The sequence below is a fragment of the Octopus sinensis genome, linkage group LG7 (genome assembly GCF_006345805.1).
Source record: "Octopus sinensis linkage group LG7, ASM634580v1, whole genome shotgun sequence".
NCBI classification, from domain to species: domain Eukaryota; kingdom Metazoa; phylum Mollusca; class Cephalopoda; order Octopoda; family Octopodidae; genus Octopus; species Octopus sinensis.
In genome coordinates, this window is record NC_043003.1 from 95,708,599 (window position 1) to 95,733,366 (window position 24,768).

General features: G+C 36.8%; 1 protein-coding gene across 12 annotated transcripts in view; it reads right to left on the minus strand.

Annotated features, from left to right (window-relative positions):
* The window catches only part of LOC115213792 (protein FAM135A), a 299,236-nt gene that overhangs the window by 218,710 nt on the left and 55,758 nt on the right, over window positions 1-24,768 (minus strand). The window contains exons 1-2 of one of the 12 annotated variants that reach the window (XM_029782641.2): window positions 6,387-6,618; window positions 2,803-2,891 (exon numbers count right to left, since the gene is read on the minus strand). The exons of 9 other annotated variants lie outside the window; for them this stretch is intronic. The gene's annotated coding sequence lies outside the window, so the exon portion shown is untranslated. Of the gene's footprint in view, window positions 1-2,802; window positions 2,892-6,386; window positions 6,619-24,768 lie in introns of those variants that run through there. 2 more of the 12 variants (XM_036504969.1, XM_029782642.2) reach the window with 2 other exon arrangements.

Sequence of the window (24,768 nt, forward strand, 5' to 3'; positions counted from 1 at the left end):
CATTGGTGTTTTGGCTACATAACAGACTTGCATAAAAGCCAAGGAGTGTTGGGGTTCTCTATGAAAGATCAAAGCAAGCTCATTCACATTCTTCAAATACAACTGATTAGTCGTACAATGAAAATTCGCTAAACATTCCAGGGATTCTCCATTTGAATTTCCTGCACTGAACCCACACAATCACATGTACATATGGAATACACAACACAATAGAATACTAAAGTCTATCCACATGCAGATATATGCACAAACTAAGCAATCCAAATAACAAACCCCAAAGCTGTCTTGATTTTAAAAAGAGCTTTGTCACTTTGTTGACTGGTTTGAATTCTACAAAGGAAAAAACTTAAAATACACATCATCATTTAACGTCCGTTTTCCATGCTGGCATGGGTTGGACAATTTGACAAGACCTGGCTGGCTGAAGAGCTCTCCAAGCTCCATGTCTGTTCAGAGCCCAGGCAGCTCTTCAGCTCCTGTCAAACCCTCCAACACATGGTCTGGACATGTTATGTTCATACCTATATATATATATATATATATATATATATATAATAGAAATTGTGTGAATAAGTAGATGTATGACTGCAACTGTTATTATGTTTAGAGCTCCATGTAGATTTTCATAATCCAATCTGCTTTCTGTATAGTTGTTAAGTAAGTTCTATACTGGGTAGTAATACTAGTTATGAGCTTCAGAGCAAATGTTGGAAAAATAAGGGAAAACTGAAGTTTAGCTTGAAGTTCCTATGCATATTTCACTATTAGGAGTCCTGCAATAGATGTTCCAAATGCATGTAAATGCTCAACAACAGATCCTCAGGGAACACTATTATAAACTTGTGTTTATCCTTATTTTTCCTACATATATATATACATATATATAACAAGTGATAGAGACAGAAAACAGATTATACAAGAAACTTTATTGCTCACAACGATCATTCTGACCCATTCTGCATCGATCCCTTACACGGGATCGATGCAGAATGGGTCAAAACAATCATTGAGTAATAAAGTTTCTTGTATATTCTGTTTCCCATTTCTGTCATTTGTTATATATTCAACGAACACTGCAGGATTCCTGAAGAAGATCCAGCATCAATTGTATAAATACCATAGATGATATCTGGTAGCCATAGGCAACAAACATGCTTCACTGGCTAAATACTGGGTACATACCCAATACTTATTTATTGATATATATACATATATATATATATATATTATATATATATATATATATATATATATCGGTTGAGGGAACCTGTGGAAGGGGCAGACCCAGGAAAACCTGGGACGAGGTGGTGAAGCTCGACCTTCGAACTTTAGGTCTCACCGAGAAAATGACCAGAGACCGAGACCTTTGGAAGTATGCTGTGCGTGGGAAGACCTGGCAGGACAAGTGAGACCATAACCCGTGGCCTCTACCTGGGATGTAGCCAGCCCACTTATGCATACCTTTCCTTCTTGTGACACAAACCCTACTTATGAAGACCTGTTGAGGCAAGTGAAAATCAAAATCAAAATCGATCAACATCAATGGAAATTGTAGCTGTGATACCAGTGCTGGTGGCACGTAAGAGAACCATCCGAACGTGGCCGTTGCCAGCCCCGCCCCGACTGTCCTCCATGCCGGTGGCACGTAAAAAGCACCATCCGATTGGCCGTTGCCAGCCTCGTCTGGCCCCCGTGCCAGTGGCACATAAAAAGCGCCATCAGATCGTGGCCGTTTGTGAGCCTTGCCTGGCACCTGTGCAGGTGGCACGTATAAAGCACCCACTACACTCACGGAGTGGTTGGCGTTAGGAAGGGCATCCAGCTTTAGAAACACTGCCAGATCAGACTGGGCCTGGCGCAGCCTACTAGCTTCCCAGACCCCAGTTGAACCGTCCAACCCATGCTAGCATTGAAAACGGACGTTAAACGATGATGATGATGATATATATATATATATGTATGCATTGGTCCGGTTCAACCCACCCATCTCTGCAACACACTCTCTCCCCTTTACTATACTATGTCATCAGTATAATGAAGGGCAGTATTGAACCTAGCTGTTTCCACTCCATTCACAACCACTATCCTTATAACCCTACCTATCTCACCCACCATGATGCCTGTTTAATTAGGGTTTAATTAGGATCTGATTGTATTCACTACATTCTTCCATCACTCCATCTAACCATTCTTCACCCCTTCACACACCACACTCAACTATGTTGCAATCATGCAACGAAAATTTTGATAAGTGAAATATTTTTAAAATGAATTCTTCATCATTGCCATCATTTCACGTCCATGTTCCATGTTGGCATGGGTAGCTTTGTGTATTATTAAATGGATCTTCCACAATGTAGGGCGCTGCACACACACACGCGCACACAAGCATTATATATATATTTCAGTATGTGGGGACATGTTGGGAAAAAGTACCAGAACGTCTGGCAATATTAAAATAGAATGGTGGCCTACCCTGAGAAGATGAGTAAATGCCAACCCTTAAAATCCTCAAGAGCTTACAATTACATTGCGTTACTTTTATTTTTACTCATTTTTCCCTTATTATTATTTTTTTTTCTACTGTTTAGTTCTCCAAAGAGATTCACGGCAAATTCGACTTCAACGAGCTTTGAACGCAGAACAGAGCAAGAGGGATGAAACGAATTATTTATTCGTAATCAATATATATCAAGATCTTTACTGTAGAAAGAAAAACATTTAAGGTGAAAACTTAAGTGAACATCAAATTACTGTTCAGTTAAATATTACGAGATTCGAATGAAAATGTAAAAAGTTTACCCGAGTAAAAATTCTCTGTTGGAAATCTGACTAATGTTAAGCCCTAATGATTTCGAATGTTTGATTTTCTTGACATTCCTCACCGTCACCTAATGGAAGGGATTAAAAAAAAAAAAACCTTCAGGCTGTGATAATGTAAGCGATATAGAGGGAGACCTCTAAGAAGTTAGGCAATCGAAACTTTTATTTTTTATAGGAGTAGATACTAACAAAGAAAGGCACAAACTAGGTTGACTGGCAATCAAGATTTCTTAATTAACTTTAAATCAACTAAGTTATTGAAAAAATATAGATAGATAGATAGATAGATAGATAGATAGATAGATAGATAGATAGATAGATAGATAGATAGATAGATAGATAGATAGACAGATATGTGTGTGTGTGTGTGTGAAGTGAACAGTCGAAATGTCAACGGGATTGTTTAAGCGCGGTTAAAACAATAGGCACACACCTGTGGAACGATCTTTCAAAAACACAGACCAGGCAATCGAGTTATAATGAGGTACGGTAGGTATATGCCTTAGGAGCGCTCAAATCAAAGACGACCAAGACGTTATTTGAACTCAGACCCGAGATTAACGAAAAAAAAATTATGTACTTTAATGCAATTTCGTGCGACTCGATCAGTGTCAGGGGCAATTTAAAACACGAACAGATATTCTAGCTAGCATGAGACAAACAGGCCCTCCCACCACAAAAAGCAGCAGTAACCGCCGAATTCTCTTTAAACACCAGTTGAATCAGTAATGATGCATGCACACACATACACACACATACATACATAAATACATACATAAATACACGCGCACGCGAGGTGTAGTTGAATCATGCTAAGGCAACTGGGTGATGGGCACATAACTGAAGATAACATACATGTATTATGTGAAAATATTTTACATACGAATGAATGTGTAATAAATAAATAAATACAAAAAAAGCAAGACATAAGCGATTTTGCTCAGTAAGACTCCGATGTTAGATAACAGATTTGACAATTTATCAAAAAAAAAGATACTACTACAGCAGGAGACTAAAAGCAGAAGGCAAACAAATGATAATCGAACTGGATTGATTTAATACCGGCAGGACATCAAAGAAGAAAATCGTAACATTCATCTATAGTAGAATTAGAGACAAGTTACATACGATTATACAGATTATAGATCAAACAGATTTAGTTTTTTTCTTGTAGATTATGCGTTTCTTTCTTTCTTTATTCATAAATATATTTGTTCATACGCACACCTCCGCTGTTTTTTAATGAATCAGTAACCAATGTGTTCGTTATTAAAATGACTTGTAAGTGGTTTGTAAAATAAAAGGTTTGAGGTCAAAATAAAACAATTGGTTCAAATTTGCTAAACATACCCATTAGTCACGGAGAAGTACTTAAATATTTAACTCCTATGAGTAATATAGTAATTACTTTAAGTAAAAAAAAAAAAGAAAAAAAGATATTGCAACTCAACTCACATACAAAGTATATTGATGCAACCAAGTATCCAAAGATAATAAAATGGACCGAAACAACAAATATAACCCATAACTTGACGAAGAATTCAGAGGAATATATGTGGTGGGTGTAAACCACAGCGGTGTGGGTGGGGAGAGATAGTAGTTAACATTGCTATAACATATATTCACGTATCAAATGACAAGTTGTCCAGAAATTTGTACTGGCTACAGATATCGGTTTGGGACAGCTTCCAGAAACGAAAGATCTTAACCACCGTTATAATCTTATTTCTTTAAAAAAATATAATAATACAATAACGAAAGTGAATGGAGAAGAATTGAAGAGACAACAGGACGATATGGCATCAAGTCAAAGTTACATAGACACTCGCTGGTGAATGAAATATTGTAGTAAAATAACGAACTAGTTAGAAAGAAGCGATGATGATGAAGAAGACAGCGAGAAAAGAGATGAGAAACGAAAGATGTAGTAGCTCTCCAGGGAATCCAGTCCAATTATTTGTCACACGTGGAATTTGTCGGGTGACACAGCAAAAGTAAACGTGGGCAGTTATTTGTATGACAATAAACTTGAGATTATTTGCAGCTGACCCTCCAAGAACATTATGAATTAGACACGGCAAACACACAGAAAAGAGAAACTTTTCCTATGTTCATTTGAATAGTTATGATTACAGGTATTCTGTGGTAATAAAGAAATAACTGAAATGACCAGGTGGAGGAGAGAGAGAGAGAGAGTGTGTGTGTGTGTGTGTGTGTGTGTGTAGCTTTTCACCTGAGCAATAACAACGAAGGCACGAAACCGTTCGCATATATGTGTGTGTGTTTGTATTAGATAACAGTCCTGTGCTTTGATGTTACTGAACAGGTGAAAGGCAAGATTACAAGATAACATATTTGTGTTTGATAGACGTTTTAACTAAATATGTGCATGTATGTATGTGTGTGTATAAATACACACACACACATATATATATATATAAAACAAGGCAAAATTACGGGTAATACATTATGTAATCATATTTAACCGATATTGCTGCTTTTGTAATTGTTTATTTCTTTTTTTCTTTTAATTAACAAGAGTTAATTAAAAAGTGGGGAAACAAAGGTTATAAACAATATGATAAGGTAAGTACTATTTGGAGGGGCATGTCATGCGAAATAAAATTTTAATATTTTGTTGAACACAGCTCCTCTACAATATCCCAAGCAATCCAGTGACATAGTATAATGGGTTATCTTGTATTTTAACGGCGGAAAATTAAACACTATAACAAGCAATGAATATAAACACCTGGACGGACAAATGATTCAATTTAAACCACTTCGTATTGCACATTTGTAATGTGGAAAAACAAATTAATAATATTACCCTAATTAATAGTACAGACTGGATTGTTGATCCAATTTGAATATAGATATTCTTTCATTGACATGATTTTAATCGCCGCAGTTAAAATGCAAGTTAACTACGTACGTATGTATGCATGTGTTTGTATATATATATGTGTGTGTGTGTGTGTGGTGTGAGTGAGTATGTATGTATATGCATGTGTGTATGCGTGTATGTATGTTGTCATTTTGGTTCACGCTTTGTTGAAGGCTGTATGAACGGGCATTCCATCAGGGCAATTTCTTGTCGGGAGAGTTAAGGGATGTCGATGAGAAATGAGTATAAAGAATGTCCAAGCTGTATTCAACAGATTAGTCTTGTCGAAGGGGGAAATCAACAAACGAAAAACAAACAAGCAACAACGCTGAACAACAAATTGCCACAACTTCCAACAGATTTCGGACACCGACTTAGACTTAGGGGAAAAAGAACCCCCCAAAAAAGTGAATAAAAAATGAGATACTCTGCTGATCAGTCCAAGACATTAACATGTGTTGGATTTTTGGTCGATAATTACAAATAAAAAGTGTAAAGAGACATTATTCTTTTGCGAAGAACACAAGTGACAGCCTTTATTCGTTCGTTTTTCTCTTCGTGTCTTTCCCAAACGTTTTTTTGTTTTGTTTTTCAAATATTTTCTTTTATTTATTATTTTCTTTACATTATTTATTTTCTTTACATTTAATCTGTTTATGAAAATACGGAGACTTACCTATTTTGGACAGCTTACAAATCGTATTTTGTTCGCTTTTTATTTCGTTTTTTTCTTTGTATATGTTTGTGTGTATGCTTTCCTTTTATTTTTCTTTCGTGTTTGTAAAAATCCCAACTTGTATCAAAGCCGTTCATAGATATTCATTAAAGTATTTATAACAAACAACATTGAAAATTTCACACTCGACTGTTTGCTGCCATGTTTACGTTGAAGCGCATGCGCACTCAATCGTCGCGCGTGGTAGCTAACCCTTCCCTCCTTCTCCTCCTCCTCCCATTTCTCCCCTTCTCCAAAACTTTACTCTGAGAATTTCGTCGGGAAAGCAAGAAAATATGCTTCTTCGGGATAAATTCATTTATTTTTACTACGTTTTTCTAGATGATTCTCATGAAATCCATAAATACAATCAAACTAAATTTAATAAATATAGTTTCACAATAATATTCCTCGCAACCATCAAATAAAAATGGGTTTTTAACCATGTTTGTCTTCATTGACAACAAAACCCTCCTCAAAGTCATGTCTCTTAATTTACAATGATCCCTAATTTGAGAATTATCTAAGAAAGATCTTAATAAAACGCTGCAAGATGAAGATAGTTATTCACCACATTGTAATATCTATTTCTCTACTACCCACAAGGGGCTAAACACAGAGGGAACAAACAAGGACAGACAAACGGATTAAGTCGATTATATCGACCCCAGTGCGTAACTGGTACTTATTTAATCGACCCCGAAAGGATGAAAGGCAAAGTCGACATCGGCGGAATTTGAACTCAGAACGCAACGACAGACGAAATACGGCTACGAATTTCGCCCGGCGTGCTAACGTTTCTGCCAGCTCGCCGCCTTGTAATATCAAATCTTGTCATGTTGTGCTTTGAACAAAGCACTACTTTCTTTTATCTTTTACTTGTTTCAGTCATTAGACGGCAGCTTTGCCATGGTACCACCTTGAAGAATTTTTAGTCGAATATATCAACCCCAGGACTTATTTTTTTAAAAATCTGGTACTTAATCTAACAGTCTCTTTTGCCAAACTGCTAAGTAATGTGGAGGCAAACACACCAGCACGAGTTGTCAAGCACTGGGAAGGGACAAACACAGTCATAAAGATAGACAGATCATCATCATCGTTTAACGTCCGTTTTCCATGCTAGCATGGGTTGGACAGTTCAACTGGAGTCTGGGAAGCCAAGAGGCTGCACCAGGCTCCAGTCTGATCTGGCAGTGTTTCTACAGCTGGATGCCCTTCCTAACCACTCCGTGAGTGTAGTGGATGCTTTTTACATGCCACCGGCACAGGGGCCAGAGGAGAGTGGCAACGTCCACGATCAGTTGGTGCTTTTTACGTGTCACTGGCATGGAAGCCAGTCAAGGTGGCACTGGCATCGGCCATGTTCGGATGGTGCTTTTTATGTGCCACCAGCACGGGTATCACAACTACAATTTCCATTTGATTTTGACTCAATCACAGCAGGTCGCCCAACAATCCAATGTACTTTTGAATGGGCTGGGGCTGTTATGCGAAACTGGTGTAGGACACAGCCGTGAACTCACTTTATTTGCTGGGTCTTTGCAGTCACAGCATATCTCCAGAGATCTTGGTCTTTCGTCATTACCTCTGTGAGGCCCAACGTTCGAAGGTCATGCTTGACCACCTCAACCCATGTCTTTCTGGGTCTACTTCTACCCTGGATTCCTTCAACTGTTTGGGAGTGGCACTTCTTCACACATCTCTCCTCATTCATCCATAGTGCATGACCATACCAGTGCAAACGTCTCTCTTACATGCCATATCCGATGCTTCTTATGTCCAACTTTTCCCTCAGGGCGCTTACACTATGTTGTATGTGCACACTGACATTACACATCCAGTGGATCATGCTAGCTTCATTTCTTTCGATCCTATTCATGCCCTCCGCAGTCACGGCCCATGTTTCACTGCCGTGAAGCATGGCGGTTCGCACACATGCCTCGTACAATCTTCCTTTCACTCTGAGCGAGAAGCCTTTTGTCACCAGTAAGGATAGAAGCTTTCTAAACTTTGCCCAGGCTAGTGGTAACACTCTCTAAGCATCCACCCCCACTATTACCTTGGTCACCTAGGTAGTGGAAGCTATCAACTACTTCTAGTTTCTTCCCCTGGAGTGTGATGGAATCTGTTTTCTGAGCATCTGTGGTGTTTATTGCCACTGTGCATCTGCCGCACATGAAAGCTGTCTTCTCGATTAATCTTCCTTTGATGTTGCTGCACCTCTTATGTGTCCATAGCTTACACTGGGTACATCTTATGGAGTTTCTACTTACATCTTCTGTACAGATCGAGTAGGGCCACCTACCTGAGGGGATGTGTGATAAGTTCACCTTCCTACTTACTAGAACTTTGGTCTTTGCTACATTGACTCTAAGACATTTTGATTCTAAACCTTGCTTCCACACCTGAAATTTCTTCTCTAGTTCCAGTAGTGATTCTGCTATGAGGGCCAGGTATCAGCATAGAGGAGCTCCTGGGGGCAACTCGTCTTGAATTCCTCTGTTATTGCCAGGAGGACTATGATGAATAAAAGGGGTCCGAGGGCTGAACCTTGGTGGACCCTACTTCTACCCGGAATTCTTCACTACACTCATTGCCAATCCTAACCTTACAAACAGCCTTTCTGTATAAGGTCTGTACAATCCTTATTAACCATTCATCAATCTCCAGTTTCTGCATTGCCCACCAGATAAGGGATCGGGGGACCCTGTCAAAGGCTTTCTCCAAGTCCACAAAAGCTAAGTATAGAGTTTTATCTTTGGCTAGGTATTTCTCCTGCTGTTGCTGTACCAGGAATATAGCATCAGTGGTGCTTCTACCTGGCACAAAACTGAACTGCATCTCATCTAAGCAGACTCCCTAATGAGATGGGCTATGACCCTCTCCGTGACCTTTATCACCTGATCCAGCAGTTTGATACCCCTGTAGTTATTTCTATCTTGAGCATCACCTTTACCCTTGTAGCAGTTGACTATGGTACTGCTACATCTAGTTACCTAGATACCCCTTCATCAACACTGTTGCCACTGCATAGCATCAAACATAATGCACCAAGCTCCATATAACTTAAAGTTTCATGGGCTCATAAAATGAACCTAGCTCTTCAGACATAGGTAACTGAATGGAGAAACTTCAAGATGGCTATAGGAGATTGAGCTGCTGTTGGTCAAAGCAAGTCACATGGCTTTGTTGATATTGTTATTGATACAGCAGTAACATCAGACAGAGATAGAAATCCCAATATGTATTGACTCATCAAGTCAAGTGAAATCATAGTTGTGGCTGTTGCCAGTGTTGTGTAAATAACACCCAGTCATGTAAATGACACCCATGCCTGTGGTATGTAAAAAGAACCCATTACACTCTCAGAGTGGTTGGCGTTAAGAAGGGCATCCAGCCATAGAAACCATCCCAAATCAGACTGGAACCTGATGCAGCCCTCCAGCTTACCAATTCCAGTCAAACCATCTGACCCATGCCAGTATGGAAAGTGGACATTAAATGATGATGATGTTGATCAGGATAGATATCTCTCTTTCTCTCTCTCTCTCTCTCTCTCTCTCTATATATATATATATATATATATATTGTATAATGTTAATAACAGAAGCTTTGCTTCTTCTGATATTTAAAGATTTGTGTACAAAAATAGAAGCAAAATGGTCAAGTAGTTATGTCACAGGTCATATATCCAAATTTACAGTACTTTGAACACATTGTCACTTCAGCCTAGAACATTTTATTCTATACTGCCTCAGTTAATATGGCTGTTAGGAATAGATATGGCATCTTCTTGGGAAAGGTCATTAGGACTGATTATCTATTTATATATATATATTACTTGCATTATAAATAGTTAATCAAGATGACTTTATTTATTAGTTAAGTACAGAGGGATAAATAGTAATTATTTTATGTTTATGTTCACAAAAATAATCTCATAAGTGACTTTATATGCAATGATAAAAAATAACAATGAACTTGAACTGTTAAGGGCAAACAAACATGGAAATATTAAGATAATTTTAGTATGTATGCCATAATAGCTACAAACTTGTTCAGTTAATATAGGGCCTGAAGCTGGGTACAGGATCTGACAAATTACATACTAATTTCAAACAAATGTATGCTGTTTTTATAAGATATACTTTTTATTAAATATATAGTCTTAAATAAAGCAAAAAATTGTCATGTCTTATGTAGCTATGTCATAGATAAGATATCAAGTGCATGGATGTATGTTGAAACATGTTGAATTTGTTTTTCTTCACAGAATATACATTTTTCTCCACAAAAAATTTAGGGATTTGTCTCATGTGGCAGTGCATCTTATACTCTGGCAAATACAGTATTTTCTATGCACAGCTGAATTATTTATTTTTTAGTTGGTTGCATGGCATGTGCATATGCACCTTAGCTGTACATTGATGTGATGGTCATGGTGTCTGAAGCTTTCTGCAAGGGATTTCTAACTTGTTAAAGTGTCCCGTTAACACACATAATAGAGGGACACAACCGTCTTTGGAAAACATACCATGCAATAGCAAATCTTGTTAACAAATTTGAGGTTAGTAATACTATTTAACAAAGATTAGTCAATTATAAAGTACTCCGGTTAAACAGAGTAAGAAACTGCAGGACCCCATAATATCCTATTCATAGTTAGATCAGCTAAGTTCTTGAGAATGAAGTTTTTTTGTCCGAACATGACAAAGAAAGTAAGCCCTTATATTTTCATTGTGGAGACACATGCCCTAACAACTTAGCCTCCCATTTCAGAATGAGGAGTAAGACCATATTAGCTTCAACAATCCGGATATAATTGTCAAAAAGAGGAATGAGAAGGAAGAGTAAACAATTTAGAAAGGTCCTTACCTGTCATAAAGCTAGATTTTAAATAATTAGAGTGGCTAGCAAGTAAACAAGGGCTACACTTGTTGCATCATTAATGATACTGTGTATTAAGTGACTGTTATATAAGCAAGGCCTTTTGAAAACGTACTTAACACGGTAGAGATAGAATTGATTGAAATGAACCACAGTGTATCATCATCATCATCGTTTAGCATCCGCTTTCCAAGCTAGCATGGGTTGGATGGTTCAACTGGGGTCTGGGAAGCCAGAAGGCTGCACCAAGCCCAGTCTGATCTGGTAATGTTTCTACAGCTGGATGCCCTTCCTAATGCCAACCACTCCGTGAGTGTAGTGGGTGCTTCTTACGTGCCACTGGCACAGGTGCCAGATGAGGCTGGCAAACAGCCACGATCGGATGGTGCTTTTTATGTGCCACCGGCACGGAGGCCAGGCAAGGCTGGCAATGGCCATGATCGGATGGTGCTTTTTACATGCCACCGGCACGGAGGCCAGGTGAGGCTGGCAATGGCCATGATCAGATGGCGCTTTTTATGTGCCACTGGCACTGAACATGCCATACTTTTACAATGACTCTGTCATATACAATAGACCCAAGGTAGAATTCACCAATATTACTAATTAACAAAATAACTGTTTATTATACAAGCATCTAATATGCTTCATAAAGTGGTTGGCATTAGGAAGGACATCCTACTGTAGGAACCATGCCAAAGGCAGCAAGCTGGGAGAAACGTTAGCACACCGGGCGAAATGCATAGCCGTATTTTGTCTGCCATTACGTTCTGAGTTCAAATTCCGCCAAAGTTGACTTTGCCTTTCATCATTTTGGAGTCGATAAATTAAGTACCAGTTACACTCTGGGGTCGATGTAATCGACTTAATCTATTTGTCTGTCCTTGTTTGTCTCCTCTGTTTATAGCCCCTTGTGGATAGTAAAGAAATAGGTATTTCATGTGTCTTTACGTTCTGAGTTCAAATTCTATCAAGGTCAACTTTGCCTTTCATTCTTTCGAGGTTGATAAATTTAGTACCAGTTACGCACTGGGGTCGATGTAATCGACTTAATCCCTTTGTCTGTCCTTGTTTGTCCCCTCTATGTTTAGCCCCTTGTGGGCAATAACGAAATAAGAAACCATGCCAAAGCAGTCATTGGAGTTCAGCACAGTCCTGTAGCTCATCAGATCCTGTCAAACAATTCAACTGATACCAGCATGGTAGATGGACATTAAATGGCGATGATGTTGATAATGTTGTTGCTGACGATGATAGTATACAATATTCTTGCAATAAGCTGTAAACCAGAAAGAGTTAAAAGTTTTCAACTAGCATATTTCACCACTATCTGTGGCAAGATATGAACTGTTAATCCTTTGTCCATTATCAATTCTGCCAATGACTATTCTCACATGAAAATGGTTCAGACCATTCTTTGACTTTAACAAGTCATGAAAAAACAATTCTACAGAATTGTGCTAAAGGTAAAAAGAGAAGGCATTAGTTGGGAATTAAAATGATGCATTCAAGTGTGTATTTCTTGAAATATACAAGAACTACTGTTGCTGCAACTGAAGCATTGGTCAGAGCCCATTAGAAATAGATTGACAGCACCAAAGGTTTATGCAATGGCTCTATCACCACAACAATTATAAGAATAGAAGGAAAACAAAACAAAAAAATGAATAAGTATCCAAATTTATCAGATCTGGTAATATTTTAAGAAAGAACTCAATAGTTACTAGGGAGTGCTAAAAAGCTTCTGACTTTGTGTAAAAAAACACAGTAGGATCAGTTAATTATGATTTTACTCAACATATTTCCCTCTCAGATTCACACACTTATTGCAGTGGTCCTTCAGTTTTCCTAAGTCCTGTAAAAGAACTCGGAAGGTTAGGCCTCCAAACAGGCTTTCACGATACCCCTAAAGCCAGGAACTTTTCAGCACCCCCTCATTCTATCCAATTTTAGATTTTGTCTAAACCCTTACGGATATATGCTGACAACATTACAAATTGCAACATATTAATATAAAATATTTACCCAAAATTTGCAAAAGTAATTTAGAATACAAAATAAAATTAATCACTTCTGCATTTTCTATGTTTATATAATCATCTAAATGGAACCCAAAATAGAACAAAAGCCTATGTCAAATAAAAACTCAAGTTACTGAAACTGACAATGTTTTTCTTTTGTAAACTTTTCCATATGGCAAATGGTTAAATGCTTTTTTTAATGCCTTTAAAATTATTAAAGCAGATTGTATTTTTTATAAATTTCTATAAAAGACATTTATTGTATTAAATAATTTATATTCAAAAACATATTTCTACTAGAACAATTTATAAACATGAATTGAAATGAATATATTTTACTTTAAAATAACAATAATAATAATAATAATAATAATAATAATAATAATAATAATAACATAATAATAATAATAATAATAATAATCTTTTCTACTATAGGCACAAAGCCTTGAAATTTTGTGGGAGGTGACTAGTCAATTACATTGACCACAGTGTCTCACTGGTACTTAATTTATGAACCCCAAAAGGATGAAAAGCAAAGCTGACTTCAGCAGAATTTGCACTCAGAATGTAGTGAAGGGCAAAATACCACAAAGCATTTTGTCCAGCATACTAACGATTCTGCCAGCTTGCCAATAATAAAAATAACAATAGACAATGCAAAGAGCACAATACAATTGCAACAGATATTTTATTGGTTGAACGATATTTAGACAGCTAGCCTGTCATTGTCAAGTTCAAAATGGAAAGTGATACATAGAAATTCAAAATTTGAATGAGGGTAACCAGTGCTCCCACATTGATAGAATGACATAATATTTTTAAAATATCATAATAATAACAATAATAATTATTATTATAATCCTTTCTACTATAGGCACAATGCCTGAAATTTTGGTGAGATGGGGTTAGTCAATTACATCAACCCCAGTACTTAATTTATCGACCTCAAATGGATGAAAAGCAAAGCCAACCTCAGCAGAATTTGAACTCAGAATGTAAAGACGGATGAAATGCTGCTAAGCATTTTTCCCAGCTAGCTAATGGTTCTACCAGCTTGCCACCTTAATAATAATAACAATAATGGTTTCAAATTTTGGCACCAAGCCAGCAATTTAAGGGAAGGGAGTAAGTCAATTACATTGACCCCAATGCTCAGCTGATACTCATTTTATCAACCTCAGAAGGATGGAAAGTAAAGTCAACCTCAGCAGAATTTGAACGCAGAGCATAAAGACGGATGAAATGATGTTAAACATCTTTGCCTGGCAGCTTGCTACCTTAATAATAACAACAACAACAACAACAACAACATTAATAATAATTAAAAAAACTGGGAGGGTAATTACTTTTAGTGAGGAAAACAAAATGCATGTGAGACTTTTTTTTTTAACATTTTTACATCCAGTTTCTCTGCTTCCATAATTGGAATGATTCCCTATATGCTTAGATATTATAAAACATTCATCTCATGGCTGCATTCTCAATCCTAGAATTTTACAGTCAACCAAGTCATTAAAAAACAACCACATGGATAAAGAATCATCAACGGTTCTTTCTCTTGTTTGAAGGAATCCCAGCTGTCCTATAATTACTGGAGTATTCCAACATGCCCCCATTCCAGGTTACTCCATTCCAGTGGGGCAAGTTGGGATGTCTGGACTAAAATCACAAGAATCATTTTTTTTAGGAATCTTTCTAAGTCACTCATGCATACCTACACACGTATGTGTGTATATACATACATACATACATACATACATATATATAAATAAGTATGTATGCATGTCTATATGTCTGTCTATATTCTCTTTTACTCTTCTACATGTTTCAGTCATTTGACTGCGGCCATGCTGGAGCACCACCTTTAGTCAAAGAAATCAACCCCAACACTTATTCTTTGCAAGCCTAGTACTTATTCTATTGATCTCTTTTGCTGAACTGCTAAGTTTTCCGTGACATAAGTACACTTACATCGGTTGTCAAGTGTATGTATGTATGTATGTATGTATGTATGTATGTGATTTCTCCATATCCTATCAATTAGTAGCACAATGAAGTTTTCTAAGACATTCCAAAGATATTCTGAGATTCTTTAGATGAAGAGATGCATGTACTTGGGTGTGTGCATCAACAGCTCAACCAACATGTTGACTCAACTACATATATACAAACATCAGGAACTCTCTTAACTCAAAAAGTATTCTTGCTCTGTTAGCAATTGGCTTGAACTCACTCAATATGGAGTAGCTGTGTGGAAAGAAGCTTGCTTCCCAACCACATCGTTTCAAGTTCAGTCCCACTGTGTAGCATCTTGGGCAAGTGTCGTCTACTATAGCCTCGGGCTGATCATAGCCTTGTAAGTGGATTTGGTAGACGGAAACTGAAAGAAGTCCGTCATGTATGTGTATATATATATATATGTATATATATGTGTATATATATGTATATATATATATATATATATATATATATATATAATATATATATATATATATATATATATATATGTATATATATATATATATGTATATATATATATATATATATATATATATATATATATATATATATATATATATATATATATATATATATGTATATATATATATATATATTTATTTATATGTATATGTATTTTTGTGTGTGTGTGTCTTTGTGTCTGTGCTTGTTCCCCCCACCATCACTTGACAACCGATGTTAGTGTACTTATGTCCCGGAAAACTTAGCAGTTCAGCAAAAGAGATCAATAGAATAAGTACTAGGCTTGCAAAGAATAAGTGTTGGGGTTGATTTCTTCGACTAAAGGTGGTGCTCCAGCATGGCCGCAGTTAAATGACTGAAACATGTAGAAGGGTAAAAGAGAATATAGACAGACAGACATAGAGACATGTATACATACTTTTTTATATACATATGTGTATATATGTATTTATATATATATATATATATATATATATATATGACTAGTGACTGAGACTTTTGGAAATATGCTGTCTGTGAGAAGACCCGGCAAGCCAAATGAGACCATAATCTCATGGCCTATGCCAGGGGCATAACCAGCCCACTAGGTGTACCTTTTACTTCTTTGGACACTAAAACTCTGCTTGTGAAGACCTGTTGAGGAAAGTGAAATCAAAATCAAATTCGATGACTGGCGTCCGTGCTAGCGGGGTGCACCATACGAGCACCATACGAGTGTGATCATTGACAGAGCGGCTAACCGGCTACTGTGCCAGGGGCACTTAAAAGGCACCATCCAAGTGTGATCGTTACCAGAGTCGCCTTACTGGCACTCGAGCCCTGTGCTAGTAGGGTATTAAGAGCACCATCCAAGCGTGATCATTGCCAGAGCGGCTATCTGGCCTCCGTGCCGGTGGCACATAAAAGACACCATTTGAGCATGATTATTACCAGCATCGCCTTACTGGCACCTGTGCTGGTGGCATGTGTAAAAGATTTGAGCGAAGTCATTGCCAGTACCACCAGACTGGCCCCGTGCTGTTGGCATGTAAAAGCACCCACTACACTCTTGGAGTGGTTGGCGTTAGGAAGGGCATCCAGCTGTAGAAACTCTGCCAGATCAAGATTGTAGTCTGGTGAAGCCATCTGGTTCGCCAGCCCTCAGTCCTCAGTCAAATCATCCAACCCATGCTAGCATGGAAAGCGGACATTAAACGATGATGATGATGATATATGTATGTATGTATATATATATATATATATATATATTTATATATACGCACACATACATACAAGCATACATACAGACAGACAGATGAGTGGGCAAACAAATAGACGAAAAGGACCATAACATATCATACTACACTTAACTATAACTATACTATAAATATACTTGAAATATTAAATTGATTCACTGTGCTGTACATGCGTGACTGAGTGTGTATTAGAAATATGTCCAACAGGTTAAGAATAATGATTAAGTATGAGTAAGCAAAAATTGATATAAAAATATAACTGAAAGACTTGATATAAACCAATCTTGACAAGAAAATATAAAATAACATTGTTATAAGAACTATAGATAAAATAAGAAATAATTTCACAATACAATAACAATTAATTCAATGTAACAAGAATTCTTACTAACCTCTATTAAAAAAAACTCCACCAAATCCAAAACCATAGTTTGTATTGTGTATAGGTAACATAATATTGCTACATAATGTAACACACTCACTGGTAAAATTTCCACTTATTTCTTATTTTTATTTTCCTAAAATTTTTGTTGCGTCTTGCAACCTTTTCAGTGGTCTTGACTCTGTCTGTGTAAATAACGGACAGAGTCAAGACTATTGAAAAGTTTGCAAGACGCAGCGAAAATTTTAGGAAAATAAGAAATAAGTGGAAATTTTACCGGTGAGTGTGTTACATTAGAAAATGACAAAAAGAAAATGACTCTCCCCAGACACAACAGAATATGTTTCAACACACGAACTCATATAAAGAATCTTGCAAACCAAATCCAAAAACGAAATATTGCTACAGTTTCACATTTAACATGAATTGAATTATTAGAATATTTTATAATGTTTAATATCATATAATTAAATACAAATATCAGTTTTAGAAGTTGATCTATGAGCAATGGAAATGCAGTGAGCTGGTAAAATCATTAGCATGTCAGTAAAATGCTTTGCAGAATTTTGTCTGTCTTCCTGTTCTAAGTTCAAATTCTGCCATGGCTGGCTTTGCCCTTCATCCTTTCAGGCTCAATAAAATAAGTACCAGTTATGCACTGAGGTCAATATAATTGACTTACTCCCCAAACTTGCTGGCCTTGTGCCAAAATTTGAAACCAATCTTAGAGCAATGAAAAGGGAATTAATATAACACATACGGCTTATTTCATTATCATGGTTTTTTTAAAGCATAAGCATAGCTGTTTGGTTAAGAAGCCCATTTTGTAACCATGTGATTTTAGGTTCAACTCTGCTGTGTGACATCTTGGGCAACCCTGGGAAAACAAATGCCTTGTGAGTGAATTTGGTGGACTTGTTTTTCACACAAATATTAAATTTGCTTAATCATTATAGGCGCAGGAGTGGCTGTGTGGTAAGTAGCTTGCTTATGAACTACATGGTTCCGGGTTCAGTCCCACTGTGAGGCACCTTGGGCAAGTGTCTTCTACTATAGCCTCGGGCCGATCAAAGCCTTGTGAGTGGATTTGGTAGATGGAAACTGAAAAAAGCCTGTCGTATATATGTATATATGTATGTGTGTGTGTATATGTTTGTGTGTCTGTGTTTGTCCCCCCAACATCGCTTGACAACCGATGCTGGTGTGTTTACGTCCCCATCACTTAGTGGTTCGGCGAAAGAGACCAATAAAATAAGTACTAGGCTTACAAAGAATAAGTCCTGGGGTCGAGTTGCTCGACTAAAGGCGGTGCTCCAGCATGGCCACAGTCAAATGACTGAAACAAGTAAAAGAGTAAAAGAGTATTAATAGTATTTTAGAAGAAAACAAAAATCTTTATTTAAGCAAAAAAAAAAGTGAAAATCAAAAATAAAATTACAAAAAGATTAAATTATCTAAAAATTTAGGGGATATTTCGCTTTAGAAAAATATAAGTGAAATCAGAAATCACCTGCCGAACCAGCAACCCCAAAATTATTTCAACAAGGAAATAAAGAAAAAGGAAAAGGGAATTAAGCAACAAAAGAAGTGGGGAGGGGGAGGAGTAATAAGCTATACACCTCAGTCTGAATGGTGTGTTTAGCTGTGCCCTGCAGATATAATAGCAAAAGCATTACCACAGCCACCCCCACCACCACCACCACCACCACCTTTATCACACTTTGCAGGGCTCGTTTCTCAGACAGACTTCTGTCATCCCAATTTTATGGAGGAAATCAGCTGTGCAGAGTCCAAGAACTCCTGAGGTATTGAAGGCAAGTGGTATAAACTGATAGCAGCCAGTCAAGGCAAGCTGGCAGAAACATTAGCACGCCGGGCAAAATGCGTAGCCGTATTTCATCTGCTGTTACATTCTGGGTTCAAATACCGCCGAGGTCGACTTTGCCTTTCATCCTTTCGGGGTCAATAAATTAAGTACCAGTTATGCACTGGGTCGATGTAATCGACTTAATCCGTTTGCCTGTCCTTGTTTAGCCCCTTGTAGGTAGTAAAGAAATAGGTATGATGCATAATTTTGAAGCCTTTGGTAGTCACAGGAAGATTAAATGATATGAAAACATTTTTAATCCTTTTGATGCCTATTTCTTTACTATCCACAAAGGGACTTAATCTGCTTGTCTGTCCTTGTTTGTCCCCTCTATGTTTAGCCCCTTGTGGGTAATAAAGAAACAGATAATGGATGCAGGTTGAATTCATCAACTACAGCTCCACAGTAGCATTTGTCTGGCTTACACTTGTGGAGACCAAGGTAGTGGGCCACCCCAGTACGAGTGCATTCATCATCAAGAAAGGTACCAGTTGATGGGGAGGGTACTAAATTGAGCCATATGCTGCTGTTTGGCTGTCAAGCAGAATGGAGTCAGCTAAGGTGGTGCTAGTTCAAAGAAGCCTCAGTCTACCTGAAGGTAGACCTGTGTTTGATGTTGTCCCAGTTACTTTAGACATCTGTATTCTGGATGGCAAGGCCCCCCAGAATATAGAGGATTGACAGAAACTGTGTGGAAGCCTGGTGTGTGTGTGTGTTTGTGCCTGAGTTTCTCCTCTAGCCCATCATTTGACAACTGGTGTTGGTTTATTTACATCCTTGTAACTTTTAACATTTTTACAAAAGAGACTGATAGAATAAATGCCAGATTAAAAAAACACACAAGTACAGAGGTTGATCTGTAAAACCCTTCAAGGCTGTGTCCCAGCAAGGCCACAGTCTAAAGATGAAGACAAATAAAAGAAAGACAATAAAAGATGACCTTCTTACTTGAAAAACTGAAGAATGGTAATTAAACTGTAACAGGACCTATTTCTTTTCTGACCTTTTATGTTCAACCAGTCATAAGTAGGCTCCACACATTAATCTTTAATGATTGATCGTTTGACTTATCATGTGAGTTTGGAACATTTGGTTGAGTCTTGTATTTTGATCGGGGATATGGATTTCGGATCCAATCACGTTACATGTAATAAATCTTCAAGCAATTAATCTGAACCATCGCTGTGAGCCCATTTTTGCCTATAAATAGCTTTGTCAAATCTGTTATGGGCAGAGAGGTGAGAGATTTTCCTGGAGCACGTGTTATGATATTTTCCTGTTATAATAGCACTTTAACCAATGATGGCCAGAGTTGAATATTTTTCTAATGATGGATGAACTTTACAACCAACAGAATTCTTGATGAGTATTTTAGTCCACTGTATAATTTAGCAGAAGAATAAAGTCTCGTTATTTTTAAGTTTGTTTCATGTATCATTTCCGTGAGTGAAGATACAGCATATATCATATAATGGCATGCAAGATTCTGTAGTAAACCAAGAGAGATTTTATATCTAACCACTGCTAAAGCTTTAGTTAAAATGCTTGTTTCTCTACCAAACACTCATTCTTTTATCCAAACGCAATGTAGTGTTTGATAAGGAAGTATATGCAGGGTGTTCATAAATTATCTTTACAATTTCCACAATTTATTGCATTGTGTCATCTAGAAGTGTTGCGAGCAACCGATGGAATTCATATGGTAGTGTTCTGATGTTTCTAATAGATCTTCATTTGTTTGCCTATAAACTCTGATGAGTTAGCCTTATTTCTAATTTTTTTTTTTTTCTGAATTTTTCTATTGTAAAGATGAATTATGGACACCCTGTATCATCATCATCATCATCATCATCATCATCATCATCATCATCATCATCATCATCATCATCATCATCATCACTACCAAAACCACCATCATCACCACCTTCGTCAACAACAACACCACTGCTGCCACCACCACCACCATCAACATCATCATCATCATCATTGTCATTGTTTAGTGTCCATTTTCCATGTTGGCATGGTTTAAAAGAAAATATAGAAATACAATTAACTGTATGAGCAATGAAAGATAAAAAGAATCGGATCAACTTGAATTATTCCAAGCAACAGCATACAATTCCAATTAAGTAACCTAATTAGCTCTGAGACTTAATTAATATAAAGAAGTTATAGAAAGATCCTATTAAGTGACCTAATTACAGGTGGTACAATATCTAAGATATGAGATTATTTATTTGCTTACTCTTTTACTCTTTGATTTGTTTCAGTCATTTGACTGCAGCCATGCTGGAGCACCGCCTTTAGTCGAGCAAATTGACCCCGGGACTTATTCTTTGTAAGCCTAGTACTTATTCTATCGGTCTCTTTTGCCAAACCACTAAGTGACTGGAACGTAAACACACCAGCATCGGTTGTCAAGCAATGCTAGGGAGACAAACACAGACACACAAACACACACACACATACATATATATATATATATATATATATATATATACGACAGGCTTCTTTCAGTTTCCGTCTTCCAAATCCACTCACAAGGCTTTGTTCGGCCCGAGGCTATAGTAGAAGACACTTGCCCAAGATGCCACGCAGTGGGACTGAACCCGGAACCATGTGGCTGGTTAGCAAGCTACTTACCACACAGCCACTCCTACATACATACATATATGTATATATATAAGAAGAAAAAAGGGATAAAAAAGCAAACAATTGTTGGCTTTGTATAGCGAATTCTACAATTAAAAACGTGATTTTCACTATCTGCATTTTGTTATATATATATATATGTATGTATGTATGTATATATATATATCTGTGGATATATATGTATGTATATATACATATATATATATATATATAATATATATATATATATATATATATATATATATATATATATATATATATATATATGTATATCCATATATATGTACATGTGTGTATACACACACACACACACACGCACACATATATAAGTATATATTCACTCACACACACACACACATATGATGAGCTGGACTTGTTTTAGTTTACATATACCAAATCCACTCACAGGGCTTTTGTCAGTTTAGAAGTACAAGGGAAGACATTTTACCAAGGTTCCATGCAGTGGGACTAAACTGAAAACCATATGGTCAGAATGTGACTTTCTTAACCTCTTTGCCATGTCTACACCTAGGTATAGAAATAGCTATCCCCCACCTTAATACTTATTAGATTGCTAGATTGCAATATGAGTTTTTTTATCCTCATATCAAACATCAAAAGCAAGTAAATCTGCTGTTTTGAAGTTCATCTCTGTTCAGGTTACCAACCATGTCCCAGAGTCACAGTTACAAGGAATTCATGCAGTGAAATGATTCAACCAGATACTGAAACTTTGTCTCAGATTTCAATCACATAGTTTGCTACCATTCACTGGCATTTGCTCTGCCAGTTAGCTGGTGGATATGAAATATAAAATTACCACCTAAAATTACCTGTTTTTGTCATGAACAGGTAACTCTAAAAATGAGTTCTAGAAGAGGTACAAGTATAGCTGTGTGGTGAGAAGTTTGTTTCTTGACCCCGTGGTTCCAGGTTCAGTCCCACTGAATGGCAAGTGTCTTTTTCTATAGCCTCAGGCTTACCAAAGCCTTATGAGTGGATTTAGTTGATTGAAACTGGGAAAGAAAAATCTGTTTTGTGTGTGTGTGTATGTGTGTGTGTGTGTGTGTATGTGTGTGCGTGTGTGTGTGTGTATGTGTGTGTGTGTGTGTATGTGTGTGTGTGTGTGTGTGTGTGTGTGTGTGTGTGTGGTGTGTGTGTTTGTTTGTGTCTTTGTATGTCTTTGTGTCTGTGTTTGTCCCCCATCACTGCTTGGCAACTGGAACTGGTGTGTTTATGTCCCTGTAACTTAGCAGTTCAGCAAAGAGACCACTAGAATAAGTACCAGGCATAAAATAAATAATTTAGTACTGGGGTTGTTTCATTCAACTAAAGGGAAAAAAAAATTCAAGTGGGTGCCCCAGCATGGCCACAGTCTAACGACATAAACAAGTAAAAAGGATAAAAGAGATAAAGACAGAAAAAAATTATCAAATTTTTCGAACTGAGACACAGAAGAAAAAGTATAGCAATCACTGCAAGCAATAAAGGAATTTTTTTATCTTTATGCAAAAAGCTGGATTAGATTCTGCATTACCGATGTTTTATATTAGCAAAACACCACATACAAAGAAATAAAGAAAGGATTGGAGAGAATTTAAAAAATGAGCATTTTCTGTCAGATTTGAAACATGAGGGAGACATGAGGTACCTGAAATGACTTTAAAAATGTTGCTGGGTATTAAAACTTTCAGTAACAGCAGAGGTAAGGATCAAAGTGGTGCACATATACAATATGGAAAGTGATAGGTGTTGGATTACTGATATGGATTACTAATACGTAAAACTCAAGATGTGCAGAATTACACTCGTTTAACCAGTGTATTAAAACTGGTAATAGCAATGAAAAAGACAATGTTTGTATGTGTGTATATATATATATATATATACATATAAGTTCAGCAAAATTTAGATTCAGATGAATATGGTACTTAAGTTAAAGGCACCAGAATTTTGTATGGTATTATCCATATAAATCAAATGGGGTGATTATAATCAAAATAAGCAACAAGGATATCCAAGGTAGAGTAGTACAATTGTTTCATGCTACTTTATTACATCTGTAAGTATTACATCAGTTTTAAAATGTTGAGCAATCTTCAGCCACATATAGAATTTTCCAATTAAACAAACAATGCACATTCTATCCCATGAAATAGGGATAAGAATGTGCATTGTCCATTTAATTGGAAAATTCTATATGTGGCTGAAGATTGCTCGACATTTTAAAACTGATCTAATACTTACAGTGTAAAATGAAGTAGCATGAAACAATTATACTACTCTACCTTGGATATCCTTGTTGCTTATTTTAATATATATATATATATATGTGTGTGTGTGTGTGTGTGTGTATGTAGTAGTGCTCAAGAGATTTAAACTTGAGCAGGTATAGAAATAGATGTAGGGATAAGCAAGTTAGAAAGATCAATATATAAAGGATATTAAATACATGAAATACAAAAAATGTATATATGTTTACATACAAAAAGGTCCGACTTACACAGAATACAAATGATATAGAGAATTAAAGGGGTTGAAAGGGGTTGTAATACTTTTCTTCAACCCCTTAATTCTCTATATCATTTGTATCCTGTATAAGTTGGACCTTTTTGTATGTAAACATATATACATATTTTATATTTCATGTATTTAATATACTTTATATATTGATCTGTATGTATATGTATGTATGTATGCATGTTTGTTTTTGAGAGTGCACGTATCCAGCATGAAGAACTTAAACAAGCTGCGCGAAAGCGCACGGCTTGTACAGTGAATGGGGAAAGCTTGGTCTGCAATGTTTGCAGTCGTG